At 51.2% G+C, this 15,542-nt stretch overlaps 1 protein-coding gene across 1 annotated transcript in view; it reads right to left on the bottom strand.

Moving 5' to 3' along the window:
* The window catches only part of FAT2 (FAT atypical cadherin 2), a 67,707-nt gene that overhangs the window by 48,669 nt on the left and 3,496 nt on the right, over nt 1-15,542 (bottom strand). The window lies entirely within an intron of this gene.

The following is a 15,542-nucleotide window of genomic DNA, read 5'->3' as shown; positions in this document are numbered from 1 at the left end:
TCATTCCTAACTGAAGGTGATTTTGCCCCCCTCAGGGGACACTGGCCATGTCTGAGGATACCCTCAGCTATCCCAGCTTGGGGACGGGGTGCTAATGGCATCGAGTGGGCAGAGGCCGAGGATGCTGCTCAACACCCTACAACACACAGAACAGCCCCTACAGCAGCGGTTCTCAACCTGTGGGTCGAACGACCCTTTCACAGGGGTCGCCTAAAACCATCAGAAAACACATATTTCTGATGGCGATTCACAACAGTAGCAAAATTACAGTTATGAAGTAGCAACGAAAGTGATTGTATGGTTGGGGTTCACCACAACATGAGGAACCGGATCAAAGGGCCGCGGCGTTAGGAGGGCTGAGAACCTCTGCCCTGCGGCAAGGAACGATGCGGCCCCAAAGGTCAGCGCCGAGACGGACACCCCGTGTTTGAGGAATAACAGTAACTGACGAGTTCAGTGCCCTCTCGAGGGTACCTGGCAGATACAACGCAGTCCCAGCCCCTTCGCCGCTTTCCCCCAAAACCTTCCGTGGCTCCCCAGTGATGGTAAAACAGTTCCGACCAGCTTAGCCCTCTGTCCCTCGGTGCTCTCGGGACCCCTCCAGCAGGCTGAGCTCCAGTCGGACTGAACTGCCTCCATGTGCACAGGGGCAGCAGAAAGCCAAGGAGCCGAGGCCCCAGACCTGGCAGCAGGCCGCCCGCCCCTCAGCCCTGGCTGCACCACCTACTGGCCGGGCGACCTTCCGGGCAGGCCGTTTCATCTCTGTGAGCCTCAATCCCCTCTTCTGTAGAATGGGCATGAGAGTATTACCCACCTCATCAGACTGTTGTGAACATGAAATGAAACAGCGAAGTTAATGACCTAGCAGGGTGCCTGGCACATAGTCCGTTCTAACGTAGCATTAGCTACTATCAGTCCTGGAAACAGTGTCACAGAGGGAATGTGACTGCTCGGCATCAGAGGAAGGCAGGAGTTCCGCCTGCAGTCCTTGCATCGCAGGCCAGGGCTGCTTGCCCTGCCCCCAGCTTCCCTCTCCCTGTCCCACCCCAGACCCCCCTGGACAGCAGGGTTGACTCTGACTCACCTTGTGACCTTGAACATAGAAAACTCCTCGACTCTTGGGATGTCAGTGCTGACAGGGACCTTAGAGATGATGGAGTTCTGACCCCGCTGCTCGTGCACAGCCGGGGACATAGAGCTCTGGCGGGGGAAGGGTCTTGCCCTGGCACATGGTGGGTGCCAGGTGAGACCGGTCCCCGGGAGCTGTTGAGCTAACCTAATGCTCCGTCCCTCTAACAGCTGCTGCTGTCCCCGTTCTCTCCCTTGCTGTTTCCCAGGGGGTTTGTCCCTGAGCTCAAGTCTGGGTCACCATGTCAGGCTCATCGGGGACAGGGACAGGACAGGGACAGGGCAGGCAGGAGGGCAGAGTCGGTTGCCAAACTGGGCCTCTGAGAAGCTGGTGCCTGCCCCAGCGTGGTGGCCGCCAGCCAGATGTCCCAAGCATTCCTGGATGAAACAGGAAAGACTTGTTTTGCCAGTCGCCTTGCTCTTCAAAGGCAAGGAAGAGTTAACTTCCAGAACAGGGGGCAGAGGGGACAGCTTGTTCCTTGTCTTTCCCGAGTCTTGAGGGAACTGAACACAGGTTCTTTAAGACCTTGCAGGTGGCATCCCAGGATGGGGGGCCGGAAGGGAAAAGGACCGACTGTGGGATCTGAAACCTGTGACAGAAAGAATGTGAATGTGCCCCGCCTTCTGGCCTCCCTGCCACCATTCCTCACGGAAGGTCTTGTTGGTGGTGCCCTCCGTCCAGGCACCTCTGGAAAGAGGTGGAAGCAGGTTCTGTGCCTGTCACTGTGCCCTCGTGGAGCCGGCCTGAGTCAAAACCATACCTACCGTGTCCTTGACATAGTCCCCTGCAAGCAGGAGGGGACCCCTGGGTTATTGGGACCCCAACCACTCCCAGAATGGCATTGCTTTTGAAGTTGAAGCCCAGGGGGGATGAGCCCTTACCCCAGTCCCACGTCCACTCAGGCCATGCTCGGCCCAGCGAGCACGGGGTGCACGCAGCCGCCAGCTGCACCTCCCCAGCCTGCGGAGAGCTTCCTGTGCACCAGGTCAGCGCCCGTGGCAGGCAGGCCTCAACACGACAGCCTGCGCAGCAGCTGCACGGCACTTGCAGAGTGGGGAAGCCGTTAAGATGAACTGTAGGGAAGGGAGCAGGGGTGGAGTCGCCCTGGAGGGGAATATCTGCAAAGGGAATGCACCCTTGGGTGGGGGTGGGGTGCCGATGGCTGTATTCAAACTGTGAGACCTGCAGACCTGGCAACCAGTTTACTGAGGGAAGGACCTGGGTCTGGACATTAGTTTCCTGGGACCAGGTCCAGGTAAGTGAACAGGTTTGCAGGGTGCAGAGGCATGTTGGGTCTCCTGAGACACCCTTCCTGCCCACACCACCTAGGACCACTGTTTTGAAACACCCTGTGAAAACATAAGTCAATTTGTATCACTTTCCTGCTTAAAATTTTTAGTAGCTTCCCATAGCATTTAAAGTCCAAACTCCCAACCATGTCTAGGAAGGCCCCACACCATCTGGGCTCTGCCTGCTTCTCCAGTGGTACCTCCAGGCACTCCCCTTGTTCACCAAACTGCAGCCACGAGGGCACTTTTTCCTCTGCAAACATACCAAACTGGGATCTGCCTCAGGGCCTTTGCACTTGCTGTTTCCCTCTGCTTAAGATTCTGACATGGCTGGTGCCTTCTTGTTATCCAGTTCTCAGCTCAAATGTCACCTCCTAGCACTCAATTTGATGTCGTGTCTGTGTCCGTGTCCTTCTAACACCTTCTTTATCACACCACTCCATTTTCTCCATGACAATCATCACCACACAATATATGCTTGTTTGTTTGTTTAATGGCTAGCTCTTGCACTAGATATTGGGCTCCATGAAGACAGGAGCTTTGCATATCTTATTCATGAATTCCCAGTGCCTAGATCAGTGTCTGGTACATAAATACTAGTTGAAAAATGATAGTATCTGGACTTTGGAAAAGCAGGAAAGCTGAAAGAAACTTCAGTGAGCATCCCTTACTCTTTGAAACTGGAAAATAGTCTCAAAGCAAGAAAGGAACTTGCCCAAGGTCATATGGTGAGAACTAAAGCCAGGTTCTTTCCTCCCAACCATGCTGCCAGAAAGACAAGCTGTGTTCACATGAATCCAACGGTTTGGGTTCAAGTCCCAGCTCCACTGCTACCTAACACACTGGGTAAGTTACTCAACATCTCTGAACCTCAGTTTTCTCATCTGTAAGATGGGGCTATTAAGAGTACTGCTTCCATGGGGTGTTATGAAGACTGAGTAAGTCCATGCACACGAATGTGCTTAGCACAGTGCCTGGCCCATAGAAAAGCACTCAATAAATATTAGTTATTACTTGTTTTCAAAGCCAAGGCAGAATCAAAGCCTGAGGTCGGGGTGAGGGTGGGGTCTCCTTAACCCTCTGGAGAAGGACCAGCCTGCAGCCCAGCGGATCAGGAAGCTCTGGTCGCTGGTCGAGTCTAAGCTTGCTGGCCAGCCACAGGCTGTTCCAGGAAGCTGCGAGCAGGTTCTTGTCTGGGGTGGGGCTCACGCTTTTGGCTCCCAGGCCCAGGGAGAGATCTGCATGTTGGTGAATGTGCACGTTTGCAAGAGGGCACATTCACATTCTTAGGAGGCAGTTTTTGAATAATTTTTGTGGCTGCATTTGTTGTGCATGCCTGCTTACAATGAATATGATGTAAGTAAATAAATTGGTAGCCATGGGGCTTGTGTGTGCACAGGTGTGAGCAAGCGCAGGTGTGGGGTTCATGAGTGGATCCTTTTAGGACTTGGGTGACTCAAACTCTGCCTCCTGGTCACTCCCAAGCCCATTTCAAAGATGGGGAAGGCGGCAGAAGGTGATTCACAACACACGGGTTTTGGCTGTGTGACCTTGGGCAAATGGCTTACCATCTCTGATCCTAAATTTCCCTACTTCATAATACCATGTTGATAATGAAATTAGTTAATACGCACAAAGGTTCAGTACAGTGTACAACCCGGTTTTCAACAAATTCCAAATACTGTTACCTTCTAGCAGCTTCTAGGCTCGTACTACTGACTGTTGAGTTTGTGGGTAATGAAAACTCTCAGGTGTATTATCATGTCACCCCCTCTCTGATCGTGTGCGGCTGGTTTTCTGCACCTAACTGCTGTAGGACTTTAGAGAGACCGAGGTTAATTTCACCCAGTGTTTCAGCCCATTGCTCCAGCTTCTCAGAATCTCGGTTCTGACATTCAGAAACTTGGTGGTTGTAACATCCATGTCTTAACCCAAGTCACTGATGAAAGTCTGAGTGTAGCTGGGAGGAGCAGTACTCTGAGACCTTTCCTGTGTTCTTGGTTAGTGATCTCAAGTGCAACCCAGGAATGAGTCCACTCAGAATATGGAGAGCTCCCCGTCACTGGGGGCATCCAAGCCCTAGGTGGCCACCTGGAAAGATGTGATACTTTAGGGGGATGTTTGCTCTTGGGGGAGATGAAAAGGGCGCAAAAACCCCTTCTAACTTATGCAGGTATAGGTTTGGGCTGTGTGAGCCTATGTTCTCTCTTAGACCCTCAGTGAGCTCTCAAAGGCAGCAATGGGATTTCCTGGGGCTGTGGGTCAGGGTTTCACCCTCACCGACACTAGTTCCGTCATCAGTGCAGTAAGGCGACTTGGCTCTGGAGAGACCTACATCTAAGGTCACTCTTCCCTGTGTGGCTTTGGTCACCAAAGCCCCGTGGAACCACTTCCCTCATCTGTAATGACATGTGCATGTTGAGGGGAGGGGCTGGGATGGAGTAGTGATTTCACACCCCTCTACTGCTTTCAGAGGCAAAATCCCTTTTTTCCTGCTGAAATTGTACCTGGAAGCACAATATAAAGGGATAAAGGCAGAGCTGCACAATTAGAAGCAGGGTTGGAGGCCCAGGACCCTGCCCCAGGCGTGTCCCTCATCCCCACAGTGAGCACAGGTTTAAAGAACTGGACTAGACGACCTCTAAGAGCCCCCCAGGTCTGGGAAGCTGGGGCTCTGCTATTCTGATGTTCCGTGTCCTGTCGTGGAAAGTTCTGAGACATGCGTTGGATGTGCTATGATCATGATGCTCTGTGATCTGTATGTGTCATGCTGGTCCCTGTGCGGTGACTCAGGCATTTTCCTTCTAGAAACCTGTCACGAATTCTGTCCCCTATCCTCGGAGGAATTCAACGCGAAATCAAACTTGACACGAAAGAAGCTCCTACCAGATTTGTTCAAAATGTCAGGCTTTGTTTCTGAGGATGAAATTCCTCCCTGTCACTCCCAGAAGTACCCAGGCCCAGGTCAGCGACATTCTCCCTCGTGGCCCAGCGCCCTCCCTGTTCCTCGGCATGACACAGGTGTTAGTTAACGACCCCCACACCGCTCCCAGGGGACACTTCTGCCCTTCTTCTCCCACGTGTAAGGTAAGGGAAGCGGAGAGTTACATGTACCCACGGCCACCCAGGAGGGTGATGGCTAAACTGAAAACAGCCAGATCTCCTAAACCTGGGTGCTCCGGGCAGAAGCAGTAAGTTACGGTATTTTTTAAAGTTTGGAGAGCCTTTCATGGAAGGAAGAGTCTCTGGATTCATCCTCTGGATTGGAGAATGTCCGCACGCCACTCCCCCAAACTCTACATGGAAAACGACCACGGACTTGGGGGCGTCAATATGTATTTTCCGACCCCGCTCTCCTCCCCACCTCTGCATCTGACTCAGGCCCCCGTGTCGGGCTGGCTTCCGTGGCTCCCCCGAAGGAATCCTAAACATTCCGTATGTCACAAATGCTTACAGGTGGTGGTGGTGGTAGGGAGAAGGCTTAGGAGGAATTGTGCCTTTGAACCAGAATTTAAATAGTAAGTGAAAGAATAGTGACATTCCAGGTACCTGCTAGACAGGAAGTCTCTAGCTACCGAAACAAAATTTCCCCTTAGAAGTAGGGAGCCATTGATGGTTTTTGAGAAGAAGCAGGACCACAACAGAACCACATGCTGGGAAGAGTAATCTGACGTCGGATCAAAAAGGAGAGTTTCCCGTCGAAGGCCCCACTCTGCTGTGGCCTGGGTTTGAGCACCAGCTCTACTGGCTCAGGCTTACTGGAATTCACTGTGGGCAGGGAGGCTTGAATTACTTGCAAGGAACTTGGATGAACACTGGGGTCATTTGCTGGTTTGTAGGCGGCAGCCACTGCTAGGTTCTCGTGTAACAAAACAAGTCAAAGAACCAATATGAGCTGGAAAAGGGCCGGGGCTCGAGCCCTTGATGGGCCGTGTGACCTTGGGAAGGCCACAGAGCCTCTTCTGAACCTCAATTTTCCTGTCTGTAAAGTGGAGATAATAATAGCTACTCCTACCTACTTCCCAGGGCTGCAGGGAAGACGGAATATGACAGGTCAAAGCACAGGGAGGAAAGACGCAGAATAGCACCTTATTAGTCCCAGTCATGGCGTGGCGCATGGCAGCCAAGCCACCAGCGGGCTGAGAGCTGGCTTGGGAGAGTGTCTGTAAAAGCCAGGCCGGCCCAAGGCTGGAACTAGAGGGAAAAGAAACCACAGGAAAGGAAGTCCTAGGGCGTGGCGAAGGGAGCTAGGACTGGGCCCCCTTCTTTATCAGTATCCTAATTATTATTATTGATGACAAAAACGACACTGTCCTATATCCGTATGGTGATCTATAGTTTTCAAAAACCATCTTCATGCATGATCTCACTTGGTCCTTGGGTAGGAGGTACAAGTCTGGTAGAATTAATAGGAAACAAGTGGACCTGGGGTCAGATGGACCTCGTTTCAAATCCCAGCTCTACCACTCACCAGCCATGCGGCCTTGGCAGCTGTTAAGTTCTCGGTCCCTGAAAGACGGAAATGATGATCGCGCCTATCTCATTGAGAAGGCCCAATGAGTTGATGCATGGCAAATACCCAGGACTGGAATGCACTCAGTCCAAGTCAGTTCCTGTGCCAACCTCATCCTATTATGACGCTTATAGTTTTGTAAATGAGACCCTGAGGCTCAGATCATTTAAAGGTTCTGCCCAGGTTCTCTCACCTAGTAGGTGGTGGATTCAAGTACTGTCCCAGAATAGGGATCCATATTCCAAGAAGACAGACTCAGGAGGCTGGAGTAGCTGGAGTAGCTGGAGTAGCTGGAGCGAATAGAGCAGCACTCTCCAACAGCACTTTCTGCAGTGATGGCCGTGTTCTATAGCTGAGCTGTCCAGGGTGAGAGCTACTAGCCACAGATGACCATCAAGTATTTAAAACGTGGCTGGTACAATTGAGGAAGTGAGTTTGTAATCTTATTTAATTTTAATTCACACAGACACGTGACTAGTGACTCCCAAGTTGGCCAGCTCAGCTCTAGAGAGCACGGCGCAGGGAGCAGAGATGCATGGGATTCGGAGGAGGAGTCAGGGTCCACCTATCCGGTAGGCACAGTGGGCATACCCAGGGCCCCCAGTACTTTTAGGGACCTGTGAAAGTTTCCCTTAAATTCAGAAGTCAGAAAACAAGCATTTTGGTTGAAGAACATGTTTTCATATATAATTATATACTCATCTTTATATCAATGTTGTTAGAAAATATTTCTAATATATATATATTTTTTTAATGGAAGAAGGGACCTGCAAAGGCTTAAATGCCTAGGACCCTCAAAAGCCATGGTGTGACTCTGGGAGATGGACATTTGAAGGAAACAAAGAGCCTGGGCTTTGGGGAAGAAAATGGATAAAGTGGGAGATGAGGAGGAGAATTTTGTTATTGGACTTCCTCTGCCAAAGTCATTCACTCATTCATTCAGTACATTTTTATTGAGGGTTTACCCTTTGACAGGCATTCTAGAACAGAGTACAAGACAGATGAGGTCCCTGCAGAGATTGTATTCTGGTGGGAGGGAGGGAGGGAGAGGGAGAGAGAGAGAGAGAGAGAGAGAGAGAGAGAGAGAGAGAGAGAGAGAAGAAATACACTATATGACGTGTGAAAAGTGATATGAAGAAAAATTATTATGCAGGGCAAGGTTAAAGAGTGATGTGTGGGAAATACTGTTTTGGAAACAATGGTCAGGGAGTCCTACATGACAAGGCGACACTTGGGCAGGGAAAGGGCCACAAGCCACTGGAGAAAGAGTTCTAGGTAGAAGAAACAGGCAGTGCAAAGGGCCTGAGGCGGGAATGTGGTCATGTGGATAGACTAGAGGGAATGAGGAGGGAAATCAGGGAGGTGGACCCGGGCCTTTCAGGTCAAAGAAAGCCTTGCAGTGGGGTGGGAGCCCATGCAGGATTTACATGATGGTTACATAAGAACCAGAGGAGAGAGGGACGTGGTATTGGACATAAAATCCTAGAATCACTAGAACTGGAACCCAGGCTTCCCATCCTAGTGGCTTTGTACTGGCCAAGCTGCTTCCCTCTTCCAACTCCTCTTCCAATCTGAGAAGCCCCTCGGGAACCCACAATTCCTTAGTCCTTCTACTCATTAGTCAAGAGACGGGGCAAGGAACCAGGCTTTGGGGTCGGACCTGCCCGCAGTCTTGTCTCTGCTTTTATCCAGGGGTCTTGCTTGCTCCATCTTAGCCTCGGTTTTCCCATCTGTGAAATGGGGCTAGCAATGCTTACCTCACCGGAGGACTGAGTGAGGTTATACATGGAAAGAATTGAGCATAGTGCCAGGAACACAGTAAGTAGTTAATGTTATCACTATTATTCCTCTGGTTAGTTACTACTCTTACTATTATAATTATAGCAATGTGATTAACTATTAAAATAGGTGTTCAAAAATACGTGTGGAGTGAGGGAGCTATTTTCCGTATTTGTACTAACCCCCGCCCATGCCCACGAGCCTCTTGCAGGAACATCCTTCTACACACACACACACACACACACACACACACACACACACCTGTGGGTCTTTGCAACATTGCTTCTCTCCTTACAACAATTTGTGGTAAAGCTCAAGCCACAGCTTATGCAGCATTAAAATAATTGCCATTCCTGTCGCACTGTGGGTGCAGAGAAGTCACAGGTGTGATCTCATTCCGAGTTTGAAGGGGCAGGCGGTGGGCATGAAGTGAGGAGAAGAGTGTGGGCAGTGAAAACAGGCAGAGGAAGGTCATGCCCCACAACAGCACGGGTTTCCTGATCTCTTCTATTATGCCGCTGGGGTGACCGCTCTCACGTGATTCGTAAAATGAGGCCATTCGGCACCGCCCCCTCTCTCTCCAGGACCAGACACACTTCCCTCCCAGGGAGCCAGTGAACCCGTCCCTCTCAGCTGGTTCTGAGCACCTGCTGCGACCAGAGCCTCTGCTAGTTCCTTGTGCATGAGACCATCAGCCACCCATGGCCGTGCTCCACCAGGTCTGCCTCTGACGCAGGCACCCTGGGATGGGGAGGTTATAGGGCCACGTAACATGGTGGCCACCTGCTCACGCTCTGGAGTTAGCAGTCTGCGTTTGAGTCCTGCCTTGTCCCGTTGCTGGGCTTGACCTTGAGCAAATCACTGAACCTGACCCAGCCTGGAAGGGAGTCATCGGGCTGTTGTGAGGAGTAGTTAAGACGAACAGGGGCCAAGGCCTAGCGTGTGCGCCCTCATGTGGTTGCTGTGGTTCTGAGGATGGGTCAGGGGTTGGAGACCCTACTCCTTTGGTGCCATGGTAACATATCAGCGGGCCCAGCAGGGGACCAAGTGGGAGACCCCTGGGCAGCCTCCTCTTTTCACGGGGCTTCCACGTGTCCATCTGGGAATTGGGATTCGTCCCTGCTCTCCTGTCTTACTGAGTAGCCCTCCTCTGAGCCAGTGTCAAGTGATGCCCTGCAGAGGGTGAGGTCTGAGGTCGAGGAAGGGCGTACAGAGGCACAGGCACTGGTCACAGCCAGCACCTATTGAACATTTACCATACGCCAGGGCCCGCGGTAAGCCCTTGGCATCCACTACCGCTTTTAAACTAGCTTTCAGCAACCCTGTAATCGTCCTCATTTGGGGGATAAACGAGACTCAGAGAGGTTACCTAACCTCCAAGTCCACACAGCTAGCCTGTGGCCAAGGCAGGATTAAAACTCAGATCCCCTGTGTGTCGAACACTTGCTGGCCTGCCTCCCATGCCCTCGGGTTAGAAAGAGCACTTGGGAGGAGAGAGAGTGGCCTGCTCTCTACCCCACACCAGGACCCTGTAAAGTCAGCAGACACAGATTCGCAGCAAAGCCTTCATCTCTAGTTCCTCTCGGTCCCATTCCTGGCCTGGCCTCGCCTAGCTGTGTGTCCGTCCGCCCCAGGCCAATCCCCTCTGAGTGGAACAGTGTAGGGACACAGAGCCGGCAGGCAGGCAGGCCTGGGCAGGTGGGGAGCGGCTTCTAACTGGGGGGCAAGGTGGGCAGTTCTGCTGTCTGAGGCATAGGTTTTGCCTTTTTGCAGGCCCAGCCTGACTGAGGGCCAGAGGCACTAGAGGGGTCAGGGCTGATTTGGGAGCATCAAGGTACATATTAATGAGATGCAAACAAGCCTCTAATGGGCTCCAGACCATTGCCAGTTCCACATGTAAGTCCCCTGGGCTCTGTCCACACTGACTGCTCTTACCCATGTACCTCTGTGCTGCACCCAGCCATAGGCAGACGCAACTCAACCAAGCTCTGTTCTCACGGACAGGGCTGGACATTGACCTGAACCATCGGTTCCCACCATTGGAAATCCCCTAAGGGGGTGGAGGTGGGGCTGAAAAAGACATATTCCCAGCCCCACCCCAGATCCACTGAATCAAAATCCTTAGGGGTGGGGCTCAGGAATAGAGGTTTAACAAGTTCCTGGGGGTGATTTTGGTGCACCTGGTGTTTGAGCTCTGCTGCAAAGGGGAATCTCTTTCTTTACGATCCCACCTTCTACCGTGTGGTCCACTCCTAGGCCCCAGTGGAGAGGGGGTGGGAAGTTAGGAAAAGACCATAATCTTCATATTTATAGGCTAGAGAAATGTTTCTCAAATATCAGCGTGCTGAAAATCACAGCTCCGTCCTTGAGAAGTCCAATTTCTGATTCAGCAGGGCCACCGTGGGTCTGGGGTGCACGTTGTCCCCTGTAGGTGGTCCACTGACCACTCCCAGGGCCGCATTAGCCTTCAGGTTATCGCTGAATCAAATGGACGGGACAGGGAAAGCAGATCTGACTTTCACCCCGAGGTCTCTCGGGCTGCAAACCTGTCTATTCATCAGCATCTGAAACCCCAGAGGCAACTGCTCATCTCCCTGCAAACAGGTCTGTCTATCTCCCAGATAGGTGCGCGGCCCATGAACCATGTTCTGCTTGCAGCGACTAGAAATGAACCTGAAAATAAAAGGGTTCCATCCACATCCACATGGCTCGTGACCCAGCAATCCACTCCTGGTTATGCACACTACGGAAATGTGTGCATGCTACACTCACCAAAAAATTCACACGAGAACGTTCAGAGCAGCACTACTTACAATTGCCCTCCACCAGAAACAACAGAAATGTCCATCAAGAGCAGAATGGACGGATAAGTAAACTGTGGTATGGCCATACAATGGAATACTATACAGCAAAAAAAATGAAGTCTTGCTCTAGGCAATAATACAGATGAATCCCACTCACATAATGTGGGGTAAAAGCCATCATATATGAAAGAATACATACTGTGCTATTCCAACTATATACAGTTTACAAACAGGCAAAATCTATGGATTAAATTAGAATAAAGTTACCCGAGGTGGGGCAGAGGGTGGTGACGTTCTGATTCTTTGGGGGCTGGTTAGTTTCTGGAATGTTCACTGAGCTGTACACTTGGGATTTGTGCTCGTTCCTATATGCATATTATACTTTATTGAAAAGTTTCCTAAAAGTGCTAGTAAAGGACTTAAAAGAAGACTTGTGCCCTGGCCAGTCTGGCTCAGTGGTTAGAGCAGCAGCCCTTGGACCAAAGAGTTTTGGGTTCAATTCTGGTCAAGGACACATACCTCGGTTTTGGTTCCGTCCCCGGCCCTGGTCAGGTAGTACAGGAGGCAACCAGTCTATGTGTCTCTGTCACGGCGATGTTTCTCTCTCCCCCTCCCTCCTGCTCTCGCTGAAGACAAATGGAAAAGTATCCTTGGTTGAGGGTTTAAAAAAAGAAAAGAAGACGACGACTTGTGATAAGAGGGAAGACATTGAAATAATACAAGCATCTACTGGCAGATTGCACAGGGCGTCACAGCTAAGGGATCTGGGACTCGTCCTGCCCCGGGAACCGGGAAGGAGACAGTTCTCACAAGCCGAGCAGTGCGGGAGGTGTGCCAGGGCACTGCCAGGGCACTGCGCCCGCCCCGCGGAAACCGAAGCCTCAGCAGTCCCTTCCCCACCCCGGCCCCGCCCTCCAGCAGTCCCTTCCCCACCCCGGCCCCGCCCTCCAGAGCACCACAAGCACAGGGCCACCCGCTGCCCACCGGTTCCCAGGGTCGGCTGAGTTCCAGGTCACAGGGCCCTGGGGTTTTACTTCATGCCGCATTTTTCCGTCCTGAGAGCAGTTTCCTGGTCCATTTCCTTGTTTGATGCCCTCAAAGACCCCATAAGGGGAGCGAGGAGTATTTTCACCTTATAGATGGAGAAGTTGAGATCCAGAGGGGAGTGGTCAAAAGACTTGTCCAAGGTCATACTACTAGCAAGTGGCCCGGTCAGGACCCAAACACAAGGCTTCAGATTCCAAATCCTGCTCTTCCTTGGCTACACCGCAGGCGGGCTGTTCCCATAACAGCCGTGCTCATTATAGCACCGGTCGCTCAGGGGGCGCCTTCCCTGTGGATGGACCCAAGGAAGTAGGTACTATTATTTCACCCCACTTTGCAAATAAGACTGAGGGTCAGAAAATCCAAATGCCTTGTCCAGGGTCAACGGCTGGTAAGTGTGGAGCATGGACCAGAACAGACAGTCTGCCCGAATGGAGTCTGAGCTCTTAACCACTAGTCTAACGGTTCCCAAACCCAGTTGGATCTCACCTGGAGTTCCCTTGGGACTTGAAGAAATACAGGTTCCCTGACCCCACCCCAGATCCCACGTTTTAATTTTATAGACTTAGGATAGGGCTGAGAAAACTGTATTTTTATTTATTTATTTTTATCCTCATTTGAGGATATTTTTCCATTGATTTTTTTTCAGATAGAATGGGAGGGAAGGAAGGAGAGACAGAGAGAAACATCGATGTGAGAGAGAGACATCAATTAGTTGCCTCTTGCATGACCCGGAGTGGGGCCAGGGATTGAACCTGTAACCGAAGTATGTGCCCCTGAATGGCAATCAAACCCATGACTCTTCGGTCAGTGGGCCGATGCTCTAACCACTTAGCAACCAGCCAGGGTGAAATCTTTATGTTTAAATAACAGGCCTAGGCATCTGGGAAGCTCAGCTCTAAACGAGACTGCCCCTGAAACATGACAGCGAAAACAAACCAAGTTGAAGGTGAAGTTTAGTTTAGCGACTTCCAAATTAACTAACTCACGGAATCTCTCTAATAATTAGAGTTCTCCTCACGGTGCTACACACCCCACAGGCAGGTGTTGGAGACCAGCCCGGGGGGCTGGGTAACAGCTGCACTTGGAGTGGGGTGGTGACCAGGCAGGGACGGCAGGAGGGCTCCTGGGGGCTGGTGATGTCTGCCTTTGCTCTGGTTGCTGCTCAGCCATTGTTTGCGCTCACTTGGTAAAAACTCATCAAGCCGTAACTTAAACTGAGGCACTCTGGTTTTGAATATTTACAAAAAGGAAAAAAAAAATCAGGCTGACTGTTTGTCAGAGACCCTGTACAAGGAATCTTTGCACAGAGTAGAGAGGAATCCAGTAGTGTTCTTCCCACTGTTCCCTTCCAAGAGTGTGAGATTCTAGGATTTAAATGTTCCAAGACACTATGATTCTTGAGTCAGTTCCCAAGATTTCAGGAGCCCCCACATCTGTAAAGTAGCTAACGTGCAGTGAGCTCTTAGTGCGTGATGACTACTCTGCTAAGAGCTTTACATGTGTGGATTGGTGGCAGCCCTGTGAGGCAGGGAGCATGCCGCACCCCGCCCCCGCCCCCTCCGGGAGGTGAAATGATGTGCCCAAGGTCACAGTTAGGGCAGGAACCCCAGCACCCTGGCTCTAGAGCCCACGCGCTCAGCCATGGCGCCACACGGATGTTAAGCTCTGCGCCTTCCCAAGGCTGAACTTCTAAATGTCTAAAATGATGCGTTTTGTGCCATCTAGCCTTGCAGGTGTTGGGAGGGCCCCAGAGGGAAAGGGATGCTGCAAAGACAGCCAGCCAGCAGCCCTGACCTGGGACATGTGAGCACACACAGCCCAACACGCACACACACGCTGACATTACCCCACAGCTGGCATGTACAGTCCTGCTCAGCTCGCTCTGAGGCCGGCTACTGTGGGCACTGGAGCTGGACTGGAACTGGGAACTGGGGAACTCGCCAGTGGGGGCTCCCTGCCCCCAGCCAGGGCACGGACAGCTGCCCGGCCACTCACTGTCGCCTCCCCACAGGGCCAGGGCCAGGCTCAGGGATGGAAAAAGACTCAGCAGGAAGGGGGGCAGGGAGGGACTTTTCTCTTCTGCAGGCTTAAGGCATCACCTCTTTCAAAGGAGATGGATTTTAGGAAATAATTTGTTGATCAATGGGTAATGGTAGAATATCAGGCCTTGTACTTGGCCAAAGGGGAGACAAGACATCTGAACCTTCTACTCTGACCCCCCTCCTTAAGTTCATGCTGCCCCCCACAGCCACGTATGTCTAGCCAAGCTACGCTTATGATTTAAACTCTTTCAACATGGTCCTCCAATATTTACAAAATAAAACCATGCTCCTATGGTGATTTTCTAGAGTCCTTATGTTTTAAAGATATACACAGAAATAGTTCCAGATGCAACTATCGACCTGGGATATGCTTCAAAATAATCTGGTAAGGCAAGAATCAGTGAGGGTAGAGAGGAAACATAATTGCTGAATCTGGGTGATGGGGTTTTCAAAATACTATTTTGCTTATGTTTGTATATTTCTATAATTTCCCATTAATAAAAATTTACATATAAATGACAATTTTTTGAAAAGCCACACTCCTTGTCCTGGCACCCAGGGCCTACAGTGACCTGGCCCTACCCGGCTCATAGTCTCCTACACACACCTGCTGTTTTCTTTGAACCACTGGGCCTTTGCACATGCTACTTTCTCTTTCTGAATTGCCTTGTCCTTATTTAAGCCGTATTCAGCCTCCAAAACGGATGATCATTGATAGCTCCTCCAAGAAGCCTTCGTTGGTTCTATAACTGGGTACGTCACTCCTCTGGGCCCCCACGCCAGCCTGAGTTTGGCTCTATTTTACCACCTGCCTGGGTTATCTAAACCATCCAGCGACAAGCCTGCCTCCACAGACTGTGAACCTTTGTGCGCCTGACACATCGAAGGGCTTCCTCCGTGTCTATTGAACCAAGTGTTTGTTAAGAAAACAGAAGCTGT

Source organism: Molossus molossus, unplaced genomic scaffold (genome assembly GCF_014108415.1).
Source record: "Molossus molossus isolate mMolMol1 unplaced genomic scaffold, mMolMol1.p scaffold_m16_p_4, whole genome shotgun sequence".
NCBI classification, from domain to species: domain Eukaryota; kingdom Metazoa; phylum Chordata; class Mammalia; order Chiroptera; family Molossidae; genus Molossus; species Molossus molossus.
The sequence above is the reverse complement of the archived record's forward strand: the minus strand, read 5'-3'. Positions and strand labels throughout refer to the sequence as shown.